The sequence below is a fragment of the Podarcis cretensis genome, assembly GCF_951804945.1.
Source record: "Podarcis cretensis genome assembly, chromosome: 15".
Taxonomy (NCBI): Eukaryota; Metazoa; Chordata; class Lepidosauria; order Squamata; family Lacertidae; genus Podarcis; species Podarcis cretensis.
Window position 1 is genome coordinate 26585148 of NC_137185.1, and position 17417 is coordinate 26602564.

Here is a 17417-nt window from a genome sequence, read left to right on the forward strand (position 1 = left end):
AATATGTGGGCAAGTGGAAAATGAAATTCAATGTACATAAGTATAAATATATGCATGTCAGTGTATACATTCATCTGCCATGCAAGTTCTGTTTTGGCTTGTGAGAAAATGTATGTGAAAATTAACCTAAATTATATATGTCATAGGGACTTGGGTGGCACTGTGGGTTAAACCACAGAGCCTAGGACTTGCTGATGAGAAGGTTGGCGGTTCGAATCCCTGCAGCGGAGTGAGCTCCCGTTGCTTGGGCCCTGCTCCTGCCAACCAACCTAGCAGTTCAAAAGCACGTCAAAGTGCAAGTAGATAAATAGGTACTGCTTTGGCAGGAAGGTAAACGGCATTTGCGTGCGCTGCTCTGGCTCGCCAGAAGCGGCTTAGTCATGCAGGCCACATGACCCGGAAGCTGTACACCAGCTCCCTCGGCCAATAAAGCGAGATGAGCGCTGCAACCCTAGAGTCGGCCACTAATGGTCAGGGGTCCTTTATATATGTCATATAAATGCCAAAAATTACATAAGTTGATGGTCATGACATTTCCACCCCCCAAGTGTGCTCTTCCTTCTCATATCTGTTTATTGTAGGCCTGCGGACTTCTGCCTATAAATGCATAACTGCACATAAATAAGATTAGTGACAGGTGCTAATGGGTTTCCTGGAGTTTGTGATTCATGTCCGTTTGGGAAATTGCGTTGTGCTCTTCTTGTGGAGGGTGGCGGGATATCTTGGATGGGCAATTTACTGCCCCAATACTGGAATATATCCTGCTGCTGATGTGACATTCTATTGATGTCCCCGAATTAATTTCCCCCTCTACCAACACGATGACTCTTTGATTCTTCTCTGCATGGCTAATCCAATAATGAAGCTCTTATTTGCAGTTCTACTGCAAAATTCACCTGTTCTTAATTCCACACCTATCTCATGATTCATACTATTTATTGCACTTTATGCTCCCTTGCTTTGATTAATTTGGTACTTAGCTTATCATAAGAAAGCTAAAGAATGAAATGCTGATCGTTACTCAGGGATGAAAAGGACATCACAGTATGCTTTAGACTTTCATCAGTGAAATACGCTCTCCTAACACATCAAAAATTGGGACAATGAAAGATATGAAATTACTGAGCTTGTATGTTTGTTAACAACATGTATAAATTAAAGAGCCCAGAAAGAACGAGATGGTGCATGGTGTCCTTTTTCACATCTGGAGGACAACCACCTAATTATGCAGATAAGAGCGCTGAATGTGGATGCTGCTGATGGATTCTGCAATGGGGGCATCTCACTTTAGCTCACTGGCTTATCTGATGAAAAGGGAGACTCAAGACAGATTGGAAGACACCCATAATTAATTTATTTCTCTCTGTCAGGGGTGTTTTATCTTGCAAACAGAATTAGCATATTGATTTTGATTCATTGCTCTACACGAATCCTTTTGTAAATAAACAAAACATTGTGCATCACTTTCATCTGCAGTAGGGCTGGGCAATATCAGCTTTTCAACACTGTGGTATACCACCAGCCAAATATCACGGTCTGGCGATATACTGCGATGTTAAAAAAAACAAGCTGCGTTGGCCTCAGCCTGTGAGGCGCTGGGTGAAATTGCCTCAGTTCTCAGAGCTGGAGCTGAGGCGGTTTCACCCCAGCACCTAGCGGGCTGGGTCAAGGCAGCTTGTTGGTAAGGACGAGTGAGGAGGCCAGGGGGAATCCTTGACGCGGCTCTGCCAGGGATGGGGAGGGCTCCCGATCCCCTGCAATCACTGCCACCATATGTAGTGAGGCCCACTAGCGTTGGCTGCCAGGGAATTAGACGGATTCATGAGATGTGATGGCTAATGGAACCTACATACAGTGGTACCTCGGGTTACATACGCTTCAGGTTACAGATGCTTCAGGTTACAGACTCCACCAACCCAGAAATATTACCTCGGGTTAAGAACTTTGCTTCAGGATAAGAACAGAAATCGTGCTCTGGCGGGGTGGCAGCAGCAGGAGGCCCCATTAGCTAAAGTGGTGCTTCAGGTTAAGAACAGTTTCAGATTAAGAACTGACCTCCAGAACGAATTAAGTTCTTAACCCGAGGTACCACTGTATTCAGAGTCTGTTACAATGCTGTTTTTGGATGAAACAGTTGAAGAGGACTGGTGTCTTCATGCTCAGCTTGTGGGCTTCCTGGAAATAGGATGCCAAGGTAGATGGACCTTTGACCTGAAACGAGAGCTGTTCTTTTGTTCTTAGGGCAAAGAGGGATTCTCCAACTCAGCTAGGTTTTTTCCACATGGACAGACTGAAAACTACCAGTTGCCTACTTGTATATATGAGCCTTCGTATACCCATGGACTGATACTCTTACATTGTGAAATGTCCATCAGTATTCTAACTGTTCAGTGGGCAGCTGCAGTCAACAGTGCTGCTTCTGTTAGGGAAATGAGTGATCACTTTGATCAAAGCCTCATACTAGGACAGGAGGGTGATTGTGCTGCTGTCAGGGAAACAGGGCAGAACTATTTTAGGAGTTAGGGAGTTGTTGGCTAAGGAGTCTATGAGATAGCAAGATACACAAGGTCTTGGTAGCAGTGGATGCCCTGAATGTCCAATGTTTATTATTTATTAAATTTGTAAGCTGCCCTTTGTGCGGTTCACAGCATAAAAATGCAAAATAAGAAGACAAAACACATAATAAAACAAAAGCCAGAACAAACCATTTAAACCCCCCCCCCCATTTAAAAGGCTGTAGAATGTAAATCAGCCACAGGCCTGGTTATAAAGAAATGTTTTTGCCTGGTGCCTAAAGATATGTAATGAAGGCCCACCTGGGGAGAACGTTTCAGAAACAGAGAGTCATCTTAGAAAAGGCCTCACCTTGTAATTCAAATTACACAGCCAGATGTTTGCCTAAAGAAGTTTGGTTATAATTTTGAATCTTCAGGCTCCAGGAAGAATGCTTGGGGCTCTGAAAGAACCTCTGACAATAGCACAGAACATGACAGGAGGTTAGAAAAACTTTCCACTCTTCCAGATTCTCATCCCGGCAACTGATTTGCTGGTCAGCTGCCTGACCAAAATAATTCATTTTATGCTAATGCAATGCCGTTGGAAGAGGTGCTCAGAAGCATCCCTACAGTTTGCTTATTGGGGTGGGGTGGGGGTAGGGGGAGAGAACTACCACACAACCCATCAAATCATGCAGTAGATTAGATTCAGCAGTGGAAGGATTCCCTACTTGAGTAAATCTAACATGAGGAATTATTCCATTGTGGTTTTTTGCCATTTGGCTAGGCAATTTCTTTCATTTCTGCACATTTTTTTAGGGTCTGCAAGACCTTTCTTGTTTTTATCCTAGAACAAATTTACATTCGGGTTAATGTAACACAGTGGTTTTAGGATGACTGCTTCACTGGGGAAAATTGGTACTTACTTCTTCTTTTTAGGGGGTGTCAGTTGTGTCCTTTGGATTTTAGCCATAAGAAACTATTGGTGAAGTGTGCCACAAGTTTTAGTAGCTGAATGGGAAGACATCAAGATATGGATTGTAAAAGAAGTTTTTTGTTTTTTTTAAATCTTCTAAACTAAGCACCGTTTATTTTTAGCTTCTGCCACTTTGTGCCTTCCTCAGCAGGATCAGAAAGCAATTTAATCACAGTTATTAACCCTAATAAATGCTTTGCAAAGCAATCGGAGAAAGGAACTATTCTCATCATCAACTTTTCCTCCTCCCTCTTTGAAAAATGAGGCCATTAACTTGCTGTTGTATATATTGGGAGCAGCATCAGAAAAGTATCCTTTCCCGGCCATTCCCGACTAGATAGTTGTTGAAATTCATTGAGTTTCTGAAATCTACCTGTAGATTTCAATCACTCTGGTGATTGGCATGGGAATGTGTGTGGCTGAGACCTTGGAACCCTCTTCAGATGGAGAAGGGAAAAGGGAGGGTGGTGTGTGTGATATTGGCCCCCCATGATTGTCAGAGTGTATGAGACCCTAGGTTGATATAGAGATGCTAAGGATGCCCGGCCTTCTGGCCTTCCTTGGTTAACACAGCAGAGTCTCCTGGATTGGCTGGGGAAACCCAGCCAGATGGGCGGAGTATAAATAATAATAAATAATAATTATTATTATCCTGGATTCCAACCTCTGCTGCAAACCTGGTTTTCCTGTTTCAATTTCAGCATTGGGCAGTTAGGGAGTTAGAGACTTGCAGTCCATCTTGCTGAAACCCTTAAGGGGCGCAGTGGATATTTGTAATGAATAGGAATAATTTTGTGTTGCTGTTCCCCACTCGAGGAAGTAGTACATACTTTCCAACCACTTAAGGATGTGGCCCTCCAGATGTTGTTGGACTACAATTCTCACCCATCAACTCTGACCATTGGCCACTATGGCAGACACTGGTGCAAACTGCAGTCTAGCAGCATCAGGACGGCCACCTCTGAGTTAGATCTTTGCAGCCAGACCATTCTGAAATCTAAACAATAGAATAATCATATTCTTAAGTGCTTGATTTCTTCCAGCTGGAAGTTGGCAGGTGCTAGTGTGGAAAATGACATCTTTCAGGAGAACTGAGCTATAGCCCCATTCAGACTTTCTCCATGTTTACACTGAATGCTTGGAGAAGTTGGGACAGGCAGTGTTCGTGCTGGCTTTCCCCCAATCTCAATGCATTGAGCCAAATTTATGAAAAGGAGCTGCATGCAATTGGAAAGTTTTAGTCCTGCTTCCTCCTCTAAATGTTGCCTTTTCTGAGTACCCTTTATTGCTGTGCATGGTTCTAGACACTTACACCTTCACAGAGAATAAATCTCTTATAGTCAGAGACAGAGTGGCACAATTACAGATGTTGGGATGGGTGGAGGTTAAAATAGGCTGTTGCCTACATGTCTTGCTTTGCGGCTTCCTGGAAGCATATGTCTGGACACTGGGAACTGGGATACTGGATTAGATGAACCTTTGATCTGATCCAGCATGATCCCTCCAACGTTTCTGAGGTAGCATAAACACAAGTCATTCTGAACTAAGGCACAGGTGCCCATAGCTTCAGCTTGGCCCTGGCAGAATCCTGACTAGCCTCTGCTATTCTCTCTACAGCTGTGATTGTGCCATATTGAGATGAACTGGCCTGTGATGCAAGGTAGTGAAAGAAAGAAAAACAGGCAGGTGGGGTTTGAGATAACTCATCTTCAGTGTCAGGCACACAACACAGTGATCACTTTGTGCCTTGTACACCTGCATGGGTGTTCCTGGCAAGTAACCTGAGGAGGTGGATTGCATTCTGCATATGGAATATATAATGGAGCACCATATAAGCCAGGGAGGGGGGCAAATTCCAGGCCTCTATCCACATGCCCTCCCCAAACGATAGCCTGCACCGCCACTTTGGCACTAGCCTCAAGTTCTTCTGTCTGGATACAGTGCAGCCTTGAACTGGGATAATATCTCCTGCATGCCTGGATGGAGGTATGTAAATATAAAAGCCACTCACTTTTCCGTGGCTGGAATGCATCTTCTGTACAAAGATAAGAGTCACATCTGTTGCTGTACTCACTTTTTCCTCTGGTCCCACACACCAGCAGCCCCCAGAAAGCTTTTTAGGAGGTAATGCAGCTGCCACGCTGAAAAAAAAAAAATCCACCTATCATACAAACAAGCTGCGTGATGTCTGAAAGTTCTTGGACAATTACATTATAATTTTTTTTGGGGGGGTGATCAAGGACAATAAATTATTTCATCAACAGTTACTATTTCAGTGGTGATGTTTTGAGCAATTAAGGCTCAGAAGAAAATACTTTGAAAAATGAAAAATGCTTTCTGTAACAGAATTTCAGTCCAAAGGATAGGGCTTATGTTGATGATAAGCCAAAACCTACAAAATGCATAATGAAAGAATATTGATGATTATGAGATCCAGTTAGTTTAAGCAGACCAATAAGATTTCCTGTCACATTGTTGACTTTCTTGGAATTGTTTGTGCCTGAGGTTCATTGGTGTGATACCAGCTTAAGTATTTCTTGATTTCACTCCAACTATAGACAGTGAAACTATCCTAAGTCATATTTTTTCAGTTGAAAGGGTGGGAAGTGGCCTTCATTACAACTTGTGGTGGATGCCAGATCAGGAAATCTACACAGGTGGTTACCCACGTGGGAGGGCATTGGGCTGAAAATGGTGGAGCCTTAAGGGGGCTGGTACCCCTTTTCCTGGTTTAGAGCTAGGGAGGGAGGGAGGGTTGGAGTCTCAAACTTGTTGGCTGTTCTCCACCCCCACATCAACTCCACCGAAGAATAATAATCAGTTGAAGTAAAATTCATCTGTCATCTTTTATGGATGGGCTCCTGGTAACCTGCTATCAGCTTGGTATTTTTCATCAGCGGGCGGCAAGGTTGCTGATTGATCTGGTTGCAAGCCAGAGAATGCTTTGAAAGAGAACATTTTTATATAAAAGCATTTAAATAAACCGTTTTGGGGGAGTGAAGTAGTGATATTACGTGAGGGTGTCATGGGTGGAAAATAGCACATTGTTGAAATAAACATTGAACAAAGTGAGATCATGTTCTCTGGAATGTACATTGCCAAGGTCAAGTAAAAATAGTTTCAATGTATTCTGCTGTTGGGTGAGCTGCTGTTCTGCTCAGCGGTCCTGTAGAAAGCACCCCTGTCTCCTGTACGCAGCTTGCAAGACTCAAAATGGGGCGAGGCTTGAAACACCATTGTCCTTCCTGTTTCTAGATGGTCTCCAGGCCACTGAGGCATCAGCCAACTTGGGGGCTAGATTGCAGGGGAGCCTTTACTGGACAGTTCATACTTAAAGTACTCAATACCTCTATGCTCTTTCACTTTCTGTGTCGGAGTGAAGTCAGTGCTAGCTGCTGACAGAGTAAATAGCCCTTACCTGTGCTGAGGCTGAAGTTATTAAAGTTACAAGCTTCATCAACATGTTTGGTGAAACCACAAAGAGCTGAAGAGATGTTTGCAAGGTCATCATCATACAAGTGCAGCTGTGAGAAGAGAAGACATGTTCTCTCTGTTTGAGATTAATCCCTACTGGATTCATGGCAATCCACCTTCTCTTCTGCCACAGGGCCATATGGCTGATGCAAGCCAGGTAGATTGATGAAGATGAAGATGCAGGGCGAGTTTGAATTTTTGCACAGATGTTGCTAGGCCCCATAGGATTGTGGGTATTGCAGTTGGTAAGACTTATAGAGTCCTCTATGGCCAAACCTGCTCCACCACAGTTAAGTGAAATTCCAAGAGGGAGTCTAAGTAGCTTTTTCAGGGTTCCACCAGAAAGATAAGGCAGAGCCATTTTTCTTCATTCATGCATATGCCACACTCGCCGATTAAGCAGGTCTTTCCCTCTAATTTTTGTAACATGATCAGATTATCTGAAACATAACCTCCTCCTCCAGCATATCTCTATTCTGCATCTCCCCAGTGTGGCTTATTTCCAATATCTCAAAGTGTGGGTCATGAGTAGGAATGGACAGATTAGACTGTTTCCATTTCTTGTTACTTTTACGTATGCTCAATCATAAGTCCCTTCTGTCCCATTTTCTGCAGATTTTTTTTTTTAAGTTTGGAGGAGTGAAAATCACATTTAAACGGTACTCATTTATAGACATTGTCCCCACAAAATTTGCATTTTTGTGTAAAATTCTCATTTTTTAATGCATTTTTGAATCAAAAGTACATCACAAAATCCACAGAAGTGGGAAGTTCAGTTTGTTAAATATGTTTACATCTGTGTATAAATCTGGAAACTGCAAATTAAAATGCTTTGCTTTAAAACATAGTCCAATGAAATTTTATTTCACCCCTAGTCATGATAGTACTTGAGATCTCTTCAGCTGGAAGGAGAGACTGGGGATTTAATTTCTGCATTCAGAACATATGCTTTATCCAGTGAGCTGTTGGCCCTCACTGAAGTCTTTGCTTTCTGACTCGGGGGATAGAAACAGCAGCAGACTGCTTCTAAACAGAGCCAGTTGTTGCCCCTTAGGAAAAAAAAAAGTTTTCCAATTCTCATCTTCCCATTCTTTTACCATAAAAATGGTGTAGTCTTGAGATGCTGGGACCTTTTCCATGTCTGCTTAAAATTCTGGGCCAAGCAATTTCCTCAAAACACTCTTCATTTTGTAGCCTCTCTGCTGAAAGAGCAGTTCCCTCTTGATTTTAATAATCCATAAGTGGGCTCTTCCTTTGGTAGCTTTTGAGATACAGAAAAGCTTAAACATTTTCTTCCCCCGTCTCTCTTTTTTGCTTTCCTTTGGTACTTGATTCTTAAGCTTTTGGATAAACAGCTCATGTAGTGATAGCAAGAAGAATTTCTTCCACCTGTCTCCACTGCAGCCCCTTGTGTTATTATGCCACTTCCCTTGCAAAAATAATATCAATTTGCTATTGTAATTAATAGATTTTTTTTTAAAAAAAGGGTTTAAATGGCCTTTCTTGCCTAGTTGAAGAATTAGGCTAATTCTGCTTTGATACCACCCAGTGCTCCAGTAATGGCATTAAGATCTCAGAAGTACATCAACATTTTGCATCCATATCTAAGATATTTTGGTGAAATGGATGAAGGAAATGTATTGATTCAGGACTGATGTGAACTGGTGGGAATGTGTGGCATTACCCGTAAATTAAACTGGTGGGAATGTGTGGCATTACCCGTAAATTAAGCAGGTCTAACAGCTAACCTTAGGACTTGTAACTTGTGAGTGAGGCTCTTTATATCAGAGTGAATCAAGAGAGCTCTACACTGATGGGCATGTTGTATTGTACTATTCTTGAGGATCCTCGGACGTGTGAAAGCACTGTGCATTTGGGCTATGGAATGTGAATTTACAGGCACGTTACACACATCCCTACGTAATAACTTAGCCAGTAGAGCGTGAGACTCTTAATCTCAGGGTTGTGGGTTTGAGCCCCATGTTGGACAAGAATATTCCTGCATTGCAGGGGGTTGGACTAAATGACCCTTGTGGAGCCTTCCAACTCTACAATTCTATGATTGTAATAAGTCAATGCATCACGTTTGTTGCATGCATTTTTCTTCTTTGATTCAGCCTTGTAGTCTTTAAGCGCACTGAAATCATCAGCACCTGCCACTTTTCAAAAAAATTGTGTTCAAAGTTGCTCACAACGTATAAAATGTGGGGCTGCCCTTGAAGACAACTCAGAAACTTCAACTGGTTCAAAATAGTGCAGCCGGATTCCTAGCTGAAGTGCCATTTGCAACTGAAACAAACCCTGTTCTATAATAGCTGCACTGATTGCCACGTTTTATTTTTACATCAGTGTTTTAAGCCCTAAACAACTTAGGTCCCAAATATGTGAGAAACCGCTTCCTTTCCTGTAGACGTTCATGAGAGTTAAGATCAGCAGAGGAGACCCTCTTGCTAATTTCACCACCCTCAGAGATGTGGGGAATTAAAAAAAAAACCAAAAACACGACTTTCTGATTTTTTTCTAGTAGGTTTTATTTGTTTTTATATTTGTTTTTATAATTGTATATCATATTGTCGTAATCTGTTTATGGTAAAGGGTGCATAAGAAAACTTCTCACTCAATTAAGTGAATAATAAGTATAACAATTCAATTACCAAATCATGGACATTTGCCTGATTACACTCCTGTGCTTGATGTGAGAAAATATAAGGCTAAGAAGATGTTAGAGTTCTTAAGAGTCCCGCAAGACTAGAGACATTTTTCATTGACTGAATTGGAATCTGGTGTTTTATCAGTCCTCGTAGGTCACTTAATCATCAATTTCTTTAATTTTTTAAAAAATCCCACCCATAATTATTCTATCAAAATAATGTTGAACCTCTTTCTCTGACCCATTAACATTATAGATTGCATACGGACTATTACTTTATGAAACTGAGTGCCCGGGAATTGAAGATATATGATGTTGGTTATTGGCAGTAAGTTAGAGTTAACATTCACAGTGACTTTGCAGTGCATAGATTATTACTTATGCTATTACTGACCCATAATAATGGGATGGGGAGCAATACATCTTCTCCAGAGGAGCAGCTATGCATTCTGGGCCAATAATGTAAGGCAATGTGGTCTGGCAGGAGAAACATTTTATTGGTTTACTATCGTCTGGTGCAAGGATCCTCTACTGTCTCATTGGTATACTATAGAGTTTTCACAGCTGGATCAAAGCAAAATTTGTGAAGGAATGAAGCCCAGAAATGAGAGAGGGTTCTGCCTGTTGGATTTTCTTTAGAATCAGATTCTGGGTTTTATTTTTGCCTGACTCTGCCACTATGTAATCTTCCCCAAATTTAATTGGATGTGATGGAGGAAGGAAGGGTTAATAGCAGGTGTATCGGGGCCTCAGTTAGGCCCCTGATGCTGTTGTGAGTGTGTGCACCAACATCTAGGTCACCGGGAACAATGGGAAATGTAGTACCCTTGTCTCCCAGTGCCCCACTTAAACAATGTGGTGTGTTCTTACAGTAGTGTCTAGGAGCCAATGGAAGCACTGCTATGAATGTCCCCTGCTGCCATATCTAGGTAAGCTTGGGAAAGTGTAAAGGGGGTGCAAAGGATGTGGAGGACACTTGAGGGAGGAGGGCCCCCAGTCTGTATTGAACCCAATTTGGATTATGTTGCTGCTGAACATCTAAGGGTTATACAAAAAAATCTGTCGACAGCCCAAATTATTTTTGGTGCAGACCACAGAGGTCTGCCCATCTTACTCAACGTTCCATTGGAAGATTCTATCTGTGACAGTGTTTATAAAACTGCAACATAAGTAATAATAATTAAAGGAGAGTTATTGAAAACTGATTCTTAACAGTAATAGAGATCCCAGCATGTAACTGCTGTGAAAAAGCAGTGTTGTCTGTTGTTTATGAAGTTGGTGACAAAGATTAACTTGGGGACTTTTTCATGGAGGGCTTGTTCTGATGCAGTTGTAGCCTGTGACCCTAGATGTATTGAGGCTCTTATCTCACAGCCCACAGTCATAGGTGCTGGAAGTTGTATTCCCCCACCATTGGGAGGCCAGGTTTCCCCTTCTTTTCTTTAAGGGAGGGTGAGACTCTGTTGCTGGGGCTGTTTTGTATGTGGTACAGAATCTGCCTCTTTTATGGGGTTCAGAGGGCAGTGAGACTGCCTTAGCTTCCGGGGTGCGTGTGTGCATTTTCAGAGGGGAGGAATACACAGGAAGGGAGGGAGGGAGGATATAGACTTCTGTAAGCTTATTTACTTGGTATTGTAACAACAACAACAACAACAACAACAACAACAACAACGGTTTCAATAAACTTTAAACTTTAAAAAAGGGATGTTAGTCATGTAGAATTCTCCATTATTGTGCTGTGCTGTAGCATCCTAAACAATGTACCTAAACCAGCCTTATGTAGATCAAGAACATTAGAAGAACCTGCTGGATTAGACTAACAAGACCAAAATCCTGTTTCTCAAAGCTGCCAGGCAGGAAATTATGGGAATATTCCTCTCAGGTTGTTTATCCTCAGCATCTGGTCAAAATACCTCCGAAAATGGAGTTCCCATCCAACTGTTAGTTCCTCTGTTTCTGACTCAAGCTGTGAGTGCTGTTGCTTGTGTAGTCAAAATGCCTTTGCTTACGGACAAGAGGGTGGCTTTGGCAGGCCGCTGTGCAGAAGTACAAGGGTTTTTTTTTAGCGGGGGGAATCTTCAAAGGGGGAACCACACAAAACAGCCCACCAAGGACTGAGTGTACACAGTGAACATTAAAAGGTGACCTTCTCTGGGTGGGAGGAGAAACTGAAGACTGGAGGGAGGGGGAAAGTAGTAGAGTGGCTGATCTTCTGAGCAGGGAGCACCCTCCAAACATGGCCAGCATCTTGTTTCCAGCCCTGCTTGTCCCGGCCAAACGGCATTAATGTACCCATGCACTGTGAATTTGTCTGATCCTCTTTTAAAGCCATCTAAGCCTGTACCCATCAGCACATTTGCGGCAGTGAATTCCATCCGTTAATTTCACTCCGTGTCGTTCTTGTTTTGAGAATAGCTCCTTGCAATGATCAGCGGCTTCCCTGCTTACCCAAGTGGCGTGAATGCGCCAGGGATTTTTACAGTCTCCAGTGTCTTTTCACGGTTCCTTTCCAACTTATTTATGTGCTGGCCTCTCTCCCCACCCCCACCCCGGCAACAACAACAAAAAACTCTTTGAGGCCTGCCCTGCTTTGGCAGGCTCTCCTTTCAGAAGAAACCGAAGACTGTGATTTACTGCCATGGCCCTGGTTGGCGCTGCCTTCGCCTCGCCCCTTATCAGGGTGTTCTCTCTTTTCTGCTAACATGCCACTGTGTCTACATGACTGATGGGGAGAGAAGTTCAGTTGGGTCAGCAAGGTGGCCGATGGAGTGCATGAGAGGAGGGAGTCAGGAAGGGGATTTCTTTGTCAGTATTTGAAGTGTTTCAGTTTTCAGTGTGGGGAGGCACCTCTCTTTGGGCGGGGGGGGGGGGCAGCTCAGAGACCAGGGGTGGCAGCAGCAGCTGCTCGGAGGACTCCCAAGGAGAGAGGAGGGTGTTCGAAAAAGGGAGAGAGGCTACCAGCTCTGCCATCAAGGGGTGACATAACTGGGCTCCTGAGCCCCAGAGGGGTGCTGCAGAAAGAACTCAGTTGGTCAAGGGAGCCATGGACTCAAAAAGGTTGAAAACTTCTGAATTACTAAATTGGCTTCTCTTGACTTTCGCTGTTTAAAAATCAGCGTAGTTCTGATTCTAGCTGACAGTCTTGCAGGGGAAAGTTTTTCAAACTTATTTGTAAAATGAAAAGTTGCTAAAACAAGAAAAGGCCATTAAAATGTCTTTCAAATGAGAAAGTACTGCAGAAATTCAGAAGAGAGGCAGATTTTGCAAATCTCTCCAGGGAAGGTAGCACCGCAAGATTTCCGCCATAGGAATTTACATGTGGGATGTCCCTTCCCCCACACTTCTTTTTTTCACTACCGCCATCTGTTTTGTTGCTTAAGTGCTCCTCCCTTGAATCCACCATGGAACAACACTGTGTGATGGTGTTCCAAGTGGGTTTCTATATGTGTATGGGGGGAAGCTGCCAGTTGATGGCTGCTAAGAAGATCGGTATTCTTTTTACTACCCCCCCCCCCGAAATGGCCCTTCCCAGTTTCACTACTTGCAAATATGTATGTGCATGTGGTGGGCTTCAGATCAGCCTTAATTTTTTACAGTCTTGTGAGTAGTGTAACATGCATTCTGAGCAAATAATAATAATAATTTTATAATTTATACCCCGCCCATCTGACTGGGTTTCCTCAGCCACTCTGGGCGGCTCCCAACAGAACACTAAAACAGAATAAAACGTCAAACATAATAATAATTATTTTATCATTTATAAATAATAAATAATTTCAGGATGCTTCCAGACAGATGCTTATTTTGGAATTGGGATTTCTCACATACGCAGCTTTTTTTTTTTTTTTTTTTGCAGCATTAGCACAATGCCCTTTGCTCCTTTCAATCTGGGTTTTCCTTTCTCGGTAAAATCTACATATAAAAACCACTGCCCTGTTTGTGATACCTCAATAACCTGCTTGCAAATTAAGCCCCATTAGGAAGCTTCCCAGGTTGGGACTGGGGTTGACACAGCCTTCACTGTATGCTAAAAGAAAAACAAATAATTCGCTTTAAAACTAAAAGCAACTTCAGCTTGAAAACTTTTTTCTTTCCCATATATATTTTGGGAATTGTTCTCATTTCTGCCACTCAGAAAGGCAACTCCTTCAGTCATAAAAATACTTTATGTTAATTGCACACATACGAAATAGAGAATTGATTTGTTTTTTGCTGTTGTTCTGCAGGGCATGGCTATGAATCAAAATGCACCACTGCAAGGCGGAAGGGGCTGCTTGAATGTCTGTTTCTTGACTTTTTTTTTAAAAAAGTAATCAGTAGTAATGAGTTATCTTGCCATTGTGTGCACTGATTGCTATGGTGTTGCTGCTGCTATGGAGTTAAAACTTTATTTGGCATGAACACTGTGACCTTTGAATCACAATTGGGGCAGCACAACACCACAGGTGTTTGTGGTATGTAAGGACCTGTCTGCCGAACTTAGGTGACTCTTATGATCAACGTGTTTTCACAGGTGTTGCATAGATACACCTGTGCATATTTGAAGTGATGTGATGTTTGCCAGCATTTCTGTTTTGAGTTCGGTCTGTTAACTGGGCGGCAGTGGAAGCGCAGAGAAGGAGAAGGTACTGCACTAGATACTCTGGCTGGGCTCTTGCCTTTGTTTTCACTTTTACAAAGTGGGAGAAGTGGAAACTTGCAAGGGTTATAGGTTATGCTTTAACATAGCATTTTGTTCCATTCCTCCCTTTCTTTGCTTCTGCTCGGATTTCTTTCTTAGCACATCTGCCTTGGATAACTCAGCTTCCAGATGGTAACTTACCCTCAACTGTCATAGTGGCATGGTGGGTGATTGTCAGCATATTGCCCTGATCTGCTCCTGAGATGGAACCCGTGGGGCTCAGAGAGCTCCTAGTCAGCAACACGCTCTGACAACTTCTGGGACCAGACTGAAGCCTTTCATGCCTTGACGTCCAGTACCCCCTCTCATGCTTTGCCCTCTCCTTTCAAACTGGAGAGCCAGCAGGATATAACTTGGAAAAGGAATACAGGGAAGTGAAAAATGGTGGTGTTTTCGTGCAGTAACACCTGCAAAAATCTGCAGTGTGGTGGCTGGGAAATTGAAGAAGCTGCTGACCTTCTTGTCTCGAATCATTATGTTAAGCATCTCTGGCTTGGTTCAACTATGCTGATAGTCTCTGCTTAATTCACAGCTGGCAATTTAGTGTTAATGGTGCTATATCAATCAGCATCCTCAAATCATTAGGGACTAATGGAACCTGTATTTTCTTTTTTCATGCCTTTCCTCCTGCTACAACTCATCTGGTTACCAATTTCCAAAATGTGGCTGCCTTCCATAATTGGCTCTCTCCTTATCTCTTGATGGTTATACTTCTTTGCTTTGCATCTTAAAGGTAAGACCCTTTCCCAGAAATGTTTTAAATAATTTAGTTTTGCAACACAATAATGAGAGCTGCACTTGACTTGCTGATTTAATCAGCTGATTAGTCAACTATATAGCTTCACTTGATAAATTGACCAGGACACCATTTTAATCTGCAAGAACAAAATCTGAGGCCTTTCTTTTTCTCACTTAGTGCCATAATAAGGAATGTTTTAAAGAGTATAGTAAAGATGGCTTCAAGTATAATGACCCCCCTGTTAATATGAGAAACATCTATCTCAAAAAGGCCTTGTCCAGCTCTCCTTTGGGGAAAACCTCTCTTTATTGCTCAATCAGAGCAAACAGCAATTTGGGTTGACGTTTGCTCCGATTTAGAGCTAAAGAGCAAGCTTTCTTTGGGAAAGGAGCCACGCAAATGAAAAACTGCCTAGACCTGTGCTTTCTAAGCACAGGACAAGTAGAAATGTGCATGAGCTTTAAGCAACCTGGGTTTCTACCCCCACTATTGTTCCCTTTGTGATAAGCTGGGAGCTGACTATGCATGGCAGACAGTGCTCTGATGCATTGTGGTTTGTCAAGTTGTGTTAATGAAGAGGATGTGTTGGGACACGAGGATCTTCTCTGTAATTCATCAGCAGTGGTGGTAGCCTTGTAAATTCAAATGAAGTAGGGTATACAGGGAATAAGCTGTTGGGCAAGTGGGTCTATTGGGATCTCTGATTTGCCTGTGTGTTCCACCAAGGGAGATGAGATGAGCCTCCTTGACTGCCAGTATTGCCATCTAGGTTGACAGCAACTTGCAAATGCAGCCTGCATAGCAGCTCTTGAAACTGTTTAATGTGTAATAAATCTATCTTCAAAGACAGTAACTATTCACATGTAAAGGTCTCATTTAACCAGAGGGTACAATAAGGAACTGAGGTCTCCAAGCCATAGACAAGATTGTCTGAGATTGTCCAAAACATTTTCCTATTCTCCCATGCAATGAGGAATTGTATGTGAAAAGGAAGTGGTGCTTCATTAATGCAGAGGCACAAAGGAAGCAGATGGATAATTTGCTGAGGAAATTCTCTCTTCTAGTTTGCTTTATGCCTCTCTGCTCTCCTTAAGCTATCTGTGGTGGGCAACGTTTTTGCCCCTGTGGACCAAATGCTGACAGTGGGGAGAACCCATGCTCATTCTCTTCCTGCCCTCTCTCCTCTGACACACAGAGCCTTCTCCTCCCATTCTCTCTCACACATAGCCGCCTTCTCCACTTTCACTCTCACCCTAAGCACTTCCCCATCTCAGGATGTAGGGGAGTAGCATGTTGAGATCCCATCAGGCCTCCCCACCTCATGTTGTCTACACTTTTGTGGTGCAGTCTTCACATTTCTTCATTTTTGACAGCTTCCAGTGGCAGAGACTTAATGGATAGTTGGAATTTTTTGGTGCTGCTGGAGTTTCCTTTTTTTACCCCAATATTTTTTGCTGAATTCCTGTCGCATTCGATTGTCTCCAGGTAAAACTGATAACGTTAGTCTTTTTCACACTTTCCCTTCACCAGAGGTGGAGCTAGCTGCTCTGGCACCCGGAACAGCGCACATGCTGTGGAGCTGGGAGCAGTGAGCGTCCCAGGGGGACGGTGTGGCAATGTCACCCCCCCTCACGGGTGACACCTGGGGCGGGCCGCACCTACCGCATCCCCTTCCTCCACCAGTGCCCTTCACACATTCAGTGAAAGTATGAGATTGCACACTCTGCCTCCAGTCTCTCAGCCTCAGTGTGTTCAGCAAGGCATCTGAAAGAGACTGCTCTGTACATAGAAGCCCCTTTCAGACCTTTGGTTGGTGGAGACAGTATATGTGCAGAGGTCAAGGTTCAGGGTGCCACCCTGCTCTCCCACTTCATGTAGTCACAGTGGAAGATGGAATGAGCAAAAGGCATTGCTGAGTTTGCTGGCGAGAAATGTATCTTTGCAGGTAGATATGGTAGAAGGAGACACAGATTTCCCCCTGATATCTTTGATGGGTCATGTGACATCTGGCTGGTCATTTAGGATAGTTGCCCACTGCCTAATCCTATTGATGCATTCATAGATCTGCTACAACATCCTATTGCTAGGCCAGCAACCTGTCATCTGTTTGGCACATATGGCGAGCTGATTATTGGTGCTTCATGTTTTTTGGTTTTGTGCTTGCAACATTGTCATTGTACATCCTTGCTGAGGTGCAGAGGGTGGCACTTGGAACTGACCTACCATGCCCTCACCCCCAACTTCCAAGCAGTGCAAAGCCTTGTACAGTGTGACTTCAATGCGGCTTTCTTCAGCACTTTTCAGCGCTCATAAATCAGCACCACAACTTGTTTGCCTGACTTGAGGGCTGTGCACTTAACCATTTTCTCCTTTCTACCTCAGAAGGGAAAGCATAAAATTGG

The 17417-nt window shown here is 43.1% G+C and overlaps 1 protein-coding gene across 10 annotated transcripts in view; it reads left to right on the top strand.

The window, feature by feature from the left end:
• The window catches only part of NCAM1 (neural cell adhesion molecule 1), a 214857-nt gene that overhangs the window by 79063 nt on the left and 118377 nt on the right, over window positions 1–17417 (top strand). The gene's annotated exons all lie outside the window — the stretch shown is intronic.